Source organism: Saccopteryx bilineata, chromosome 1, assembly GCF_036850765.1.
Source record: "Saccopteryx bilineata isolate mSacBil1 chromosome 1, mSacBil1_pri_phased_curated, whole genome shotgun sequence".
Taxonomy (NCBI): domain Eukaryota; kingdom Metazoa; phylum Chordata; class Mammalia; order Chiroptera; family Emballonuridae; genus Saccopteryx; species Saccopteryx bilineata.
In genome coordinates, this window is record NC_089490.1 from 21725527 (window position 1) to 21732161 (window position 6635).

Below are 6635 nucleotides of genomic sequence, written 5' to 3' on the forward strand. Positions count from 1 at the left end.
GTTAAGTAGGTCATACGGGGCACTGGAGTCCATGGACTCTGAGTCAAACCAGGGTACAGATCTGAGGTTGGTAAAAAACCAGGTATTTCTTTCCTATCAGGTTCAAAGAGGAGTTCCCTGAGTACTCTGCAGTCTATGCAGTGCCCTTCGGCGATGCATCAGGCTGAGCTAGACCTGCACTCCCCAGCCTCCCTCAGCCCTCCCAGCCAGCCCATTTGCACCCAACAAACCCGAGAGTCCTATGGACCCCTTCCTTCACCGGCAGCCCTTCAGGGCTGAGGTCTCTTCCCCGGGTCCTGTCACCACCTCCTGCCTGGACTCTCGGGACTCTTGTCCAGGTCTCCTTCAAGCCCTTCCCACACGTGTCCTTCAAGCCCTTCCCACACGTGTCCTTCAAACCCTTCCCACACGTGTCCTTCAAGCCCTTCCCACACGTGTCCTTCAAACCCTTCCCACACGTGTCCTTCAAGCCCTTCCCACACGTGTCCTTCAAGCCCTTCCCACACGTGTCCTTCAAACCCTTCCCACACGTGTCCTTCAAGCCCTTCCCACACGTGTCCTTCAAGCCCTTCCCACACGTGTCCTTCAAGCCCTTCCCACACGTGTCCTTCAAGCCCTTCCCACACGTCTCCTTCAAACCCTTCCCACACGTGTCCTTCAAGCCCTTCCCACACGTGTCCTTCAAGCCCTTCCCACACGTGTCCTTCAAGCCCCTCCCACACGTGTCCTTCAAACCCCTCCCACACGTGTCCTTCAAACCCCTCCCACACGTGTCCTTCAAGCCCTTCCCACACGTGTCCTTCAAGCCCTTCCCACACGTGTCCTTCAAGCCCTTCCCACACGTGTCCTTCAAGCCCTTCCCACACGTGTCCTTCAAGCCCCTCCCACACGTGTCCTTCAAGCCCCTCCCACACGTGTCCTTCAAGCCCCTCCCACACGTGTCCTTCAAACCCCTCCCACACGTGTCCTTCAAACCCTTCCCACACGTCTCCTTCAAACCCTTCCCACACGTCTCCTTCAAGCCCCTCCCACACGTGTCCTTCAAGCCCCTGCCACACGTATCCTTCAAGCCCTTCCCACACGTGTCCTTCAAACCCTTCCCACACGTGTCCTTCAAACCCTTCCCACACGTGTCCTTCAAGCCCCTCCCACACATGGCCACAGGATAACCTGGAAAGTTCAGTTGGATGCCGGTCCCCCTCCCTGGATTTCCAGACCCTCCACCAGCAACAGCCACTTTGTGTCATTTCTTCCCCTCTGCGCCTCAGAACTTTTGTAACTTGGTGACATCTTTTATCATGTTCTTATCTTCCTCCAGCTACCAAACGTTTTTCCGGTTGGAGTCTGTTCTATTCCTGTGTTGATTCGAAGCCTGTACAAGAGCAATGCCTGGCTCCCGGAAGTACTCGAGGGAGGTTTGCTTCCTGCACCTGCACGCTCTTCCCACGGTCTTCACAGGCCTGCCTCCCGCCCTGTGTCAGGCAGCGCCAGTTCCCTGCCTCTGCCCCGGAGGGCGATGGGTGTTGTCAGCTCATCAAGCCCAGCAATGATTTGAATGAAGAAAAGACCTTTAGGTTAGTCATTTTAAGTCTTTCTGTAGTTCCATTGATGTTGAAGAATATTACTATATAGAATATTTTTCTCAAAAATATTGTCTCAGACTCCTCCCAGAGGGCAGGAGGCTTTCTAAAGCAAATGACAAAAAACAATGTAGTGTCATTCACCTCCATTCTCCTGACCTCAATGTTTTCACCTGAAAAATGGATGCCTAGCGAGTGGAGCTTAGAAAAAGCAGCTCCCTGCCTGACCGGGCGGTGGCGCAGTGGATAGAGCATCGTACTGGGATGCGGAAGACCCAGGTTCGAGACCCCGAGGTCGCCAGCTTGAGTGAGGGCTCATCTGGTTTGAGCAAAAGCTCACCAGCTTGAGCCCAAGGTCGCTGGCTCGAGCAAGGGGTTACTTGGTCTGCTGAAGGCCCGCACTCAAGGCACGTATGAGAAGGCAATCAATGAACAACTAAGGTGTTGCAATGCACAACGAAAAACTAATGATTGATGCTTCTCATCTCTCCGTTCCTGTCTGTCTGTCCCTGTCTATCCCTCTCTCTGACTCTCTGTCTCTGTAAAAAAAATAAAATTAAAATAAAAAGAGCATTAAAAAAAAAAAAGAAAGAAAAAGCAGCTCCCAGGGTCCTGCCTGCTAAACTGCAGTGATGGCTCCACCCACAAGGGGGCGCACTGCATGCAATACCACCTGTCAGACTTCTGGGCCTCATCACTTTCCTCCCTGTAAGGTGGGGAGGTCTGAGCATGAGACTTAGCCAGGTGTCCCTGATTCTGTCGTGACTCAAGCTGGTCATCGCCTTCCATGTGACATTTCTGCCCGAAGTATCAGCCTGATTTCAGCTGCTGTCTTTCCCCGGTGGCTGCCATTACAACACAGACATTTCCCTCTAGTTTAGTCATATGGTCAATGCTTGGGCTTTAAACATTTGGAAAGCTAAGAGTCCCAGTAAAATGAGCACCCGACCTCCCGTGTAACTAATGATGAATGTATCTGTATATTCTTTGAGGTGAATATGGAAAGAGGACGGTAAGGGCAGTAAAATGAGGGGTGGCTTGACAGGACAAGTTACTGAGAATATTATTAAAATGTGAAAACTAGAATAGTGATTCAAAATGGATGTGCACAGAGAAATGCAGTCACTTTAAAGAGAGCCCTGTGCAGCCCTGGCAGGGTAGCTCAGCTGGAGCATAGCCCTGATAAATCAAGGTTGCAGGTTCCGTCCTCAGTCAGAGGAAGAATCGACCAGAGAATGCATAAATAAGTGGAACACCAAATCAATGTCTCTCTCCTCCCTCCTTTCCACTCTAAAACATCCATCAATTAAAACAATTTTTTTTATTTTTTTTTACGAGAGAGCCCTGCGCTCTGGCCAGCAGGCCCTGCCTGAAACACATCTTGAGACTGGAGGAGCGGCTGTCTGCGGGAGGTCAGCCAGCGGCCCTGACGGGGGCAGGCTGGCAGTGAGGCCGTCAGTTCCCTGGGCAAGCTGGCAGTGGGTGCTCTGATGGACACCTCAGCCAGGCAGAGCCACGCCCCCCCCACCCACGCATCTGCTCCATCAGTGGCCTGTGTCCTAGCTGGGCTGTCTCCACATGACCTGGCTCCTTAGCCCAGAGAGGATGTGCTCGCTCAGAGCTCCCCACACCCCTCCGCCCTGGTGCTCCCTGTCAATGAGCCACTTGGCCTGCTGGCTGCAGACTAAGGCCAATGCTAAGCGACCAGCGGGGGCCCCACAAAGTGGGAGCACAAGCCTATGACAGCTACCTTTTCCCAGGCCTTTCTATGCGGTTGCAGGGTGGTTCCGATTCAGAGCCTAGGATTCCATTTGGGGCCTGTCAGGTACCAGCTGTGGGACACTGGACAAGACTCTGGACAATCACTCACCCTCTGTGACCCAGCTCCTTGTTCTTAAAGCAGAGTGACCTGCCTGTGAACCTGCTAAGGAAATTAGGGGAGTCTGCGGGAAAGCCTGGACACAGAAGGCGAGGACCCTAGAGACGCGCGGCGCCGTCATTAAAATGAGCGTCAGCACTGAACGCTGGCTTGCCCCCCACCAATGGCTCGTTGCTCCTCCCTACATGCGGTTGGTTCCCTTACCCCGCACCTCCAGCCCCACGGAGCTTTGAGAACCAAGCTCATTCCCCCCACCGCAGCTATTCCCAGTGCAAATCACCACTCGGGTCCCCGCCTGGCGCGGGACAACCGGAGACCCACAGTTGTGGAGCCGGGCGGGTCACGAGGGACGGAAACAACCGGGGAGGGATGGGGGAGGGGAAGGCGAAGAGGGTGGTGTCACCCGTTCTGCGCGCCCCCTGGCGGCAGCTAGGTCCCAACCCACGCGGCCCTTGCTTCTGACCCCCGGACCAAGGAGACCAGACTGTCATTTCTCCGAGTGACCTCGACCCAGGCACTTTCCAGCTTAGAGACACCCATCTGTAAAGCTGGGATAGTAACACTGCCCTGCCTACCTTTCCGGTTGGGAAACTCCTCTGAGATAATGAATAACAATTATTACTTTTACCTATCACTCTGCTCACCATCTTAATCATAAATTATCTCCTATGATCTGTTTATAACTTTATAAAATGCCGGCTACTGTTATGCCCGTTTCACGCTAGAAAACCGAGGCTGAAGAGGTAGGTAAAAGATGGAAAAATGTTTTGTAAACTGCCAAGCACCAGGTAAATATCTCTGACGTGCACGCATGCACAAGACCTCATGTGACCACGTTGTACCTTAAAGCAAACTTGCTGCGTCTTCTTCCCCTGCCTCCAAAACATTCCAGAGAAGCATCTCTTTTCACAACCCCAGGGATTCCGAGTGTCCCAGCATCCTGCACTCCCATGTCATCCTTCCCAGGTGATACCAGCAAAGTCCTTCTTGACATCTGGTCTCAGTTCCTCCCAGGAGCACTCCCAGTCCCTTATCTGGGTGCAGGCACTGGGCCCAGTACCTGACCCAGAAATCCAGTCAGTTTGGCCCTGCACGTTGAGGAGTGACTTGCGCCCCACAGTGAAGAGGTGGCAGGTAGAACAGTTAAGTAGGTCAGGGTTCTTTCTGGTGCTGCCTCCTGCACCTTCCTCTGCCAACAACCTGCTCTGAGCTGAACTGATTTGGGGTTAAGTTTTACTTTCTTTGTCAAAGGGAACCCGGAACACTGAGCAACACCCAAGACAGAAAGGGCTGCCTGGCGGTCATGATGGCAGGAAGGAGACACAACACGGCACATACACACACACATTTTTGGGCTGGGCTGACAGTGGCAGGTAGACAGGACTGAGTCATACCTCTTAGGCCACTGATCCTATGCCCTTGGAGAGCCAAGACTCCATCATATGTGTATTAATAGAGCAAGTTACTACCAAAGACACACAGTTTATAATTCCAAGTGGCTGAGATCACATATTCTGGCCTCCCCTCTCTCCCTTGAGTGACTTGGCTCTTGCCATCTGCCTCTGGCTCCTGGACGTCTCGCCTCCGTTCTGCACAACATGCCCAAAACGAACTTCCCCACCCTTGCAGCCTAGGTTAGTACTCCTCCCTCCCTCTTAGCGCCCACATTCTGTAATTCTATCCCAGAAAAGGTGTACACCATGCCTCTTCCCCACCCTCTCTGACCTCCTCAACTTCAGCCTCTCCTTTCTCCAAGGTATGTCCTGTGGAGTCTCTAAGTGTCAGTCTGTTTTGAACAACACAGTTATCTAGCTTCACTTAATAGATTTAACATACGTAGACCTAAACCCAAAAAAGATAATATATATTTTTCTCAAAGATGCATGGAGCATTTGTAAATATTAGCCACCTAAATTACAAAAGTAGTCTCAAATACAAAGGAGCCAATATTATGCATATCACATTGTATGTCTACAACATTATTAAAGGATAATTAAAAAAAAATTTTTAAGCAAGAGAGACAGAGAGAGAGAGACCGACAGAAAGGGAGAGAGATGAGAAGTATCAACTCATCATTGTGGCACTTTAGTTGTTCATTGATTGCTTTCTCATGTGTGCCTTGACACGGGGAGGGGGGCTCCAGTCGAGCCAGTGACCCCTTGCTCAAGCCAGTGACGATGGGATCATATCCGTGATCCCACACTCCAGCTGGTGACGCTGTGCGCAAGCTGGTGACCTTGGGGTCTCAAACCTGGGTCCTCAGTGTCCCAGGTTGATGCTTTGTCCACTGTGTAAAAGAATAATATTTTTAAAAATAATTGAAAATTCCCAGTCTGAGAAGCAGCAAGAAATCTCTGCGCAACTGGGTCTCTGTGCTCCCTCCAAGACCTCTCTGAGCTTTAGCTAGATCAGGGGATCTGTAAGAGTGTAAAACACTTGCCCTGGCCAGAGGGCGTGGTTGGTTAGAGCAGCGGTCCCCAACCCCCGGGCCGCAGACCGGTACTGGTCCGTGGGCCATTTGGTACCGGTCCGCAGAGAAAGAATAAATGACTCACATTATTTCCGTTTTATTTATATTTAAGTCTGAACGATGTTTTATTTTTAAAAATGACCAGATTCCCTCTGTTACATCCGTCTAAGACTCACTCTTGACGCTTGTCTTGGTCACGTGATACATTTATCTGTCCATGAAAATATTTTCTGACATTAAATCGGTCCGTGGCCCAAAAAAGGTTGGGGACCATTGGGTTAGAGCATCAGCCCAAAGCACAGAGGTTGCTGGTTTGGTCCCTGGCCAGGGCCCATACAGAAACAGATGGAAGTTCTTATCTTCTCCTTCCTCTCTCTAAAATCAATAAAATAAACATTAAAAAAAAAAAGTTTAAAAAAAATTATTTAGCCTGACCTGTGGTGGCGCAGTGGGTAAAGCGTCAACCTGGAAACGCTGAGGTCGCCGGTTCAAAGCCCTGGGCTTGCCTGGTCAAGGCACATATGGGAGTTGATGCTTCCAGCTCCTCCCCCTTCTCTCTGTCTCTCTATCCTCTCTAAAAATAAATAAATAAATAAATAATTTAAAAAATAAATAAATAAATAAATAAAATAAAAAAAAAAATTCTTTAGCCCTGGCCAGACAGCTCCGCTGGTTGGAGCATCGTCCCGAAGCGCAGAGGTCGCGG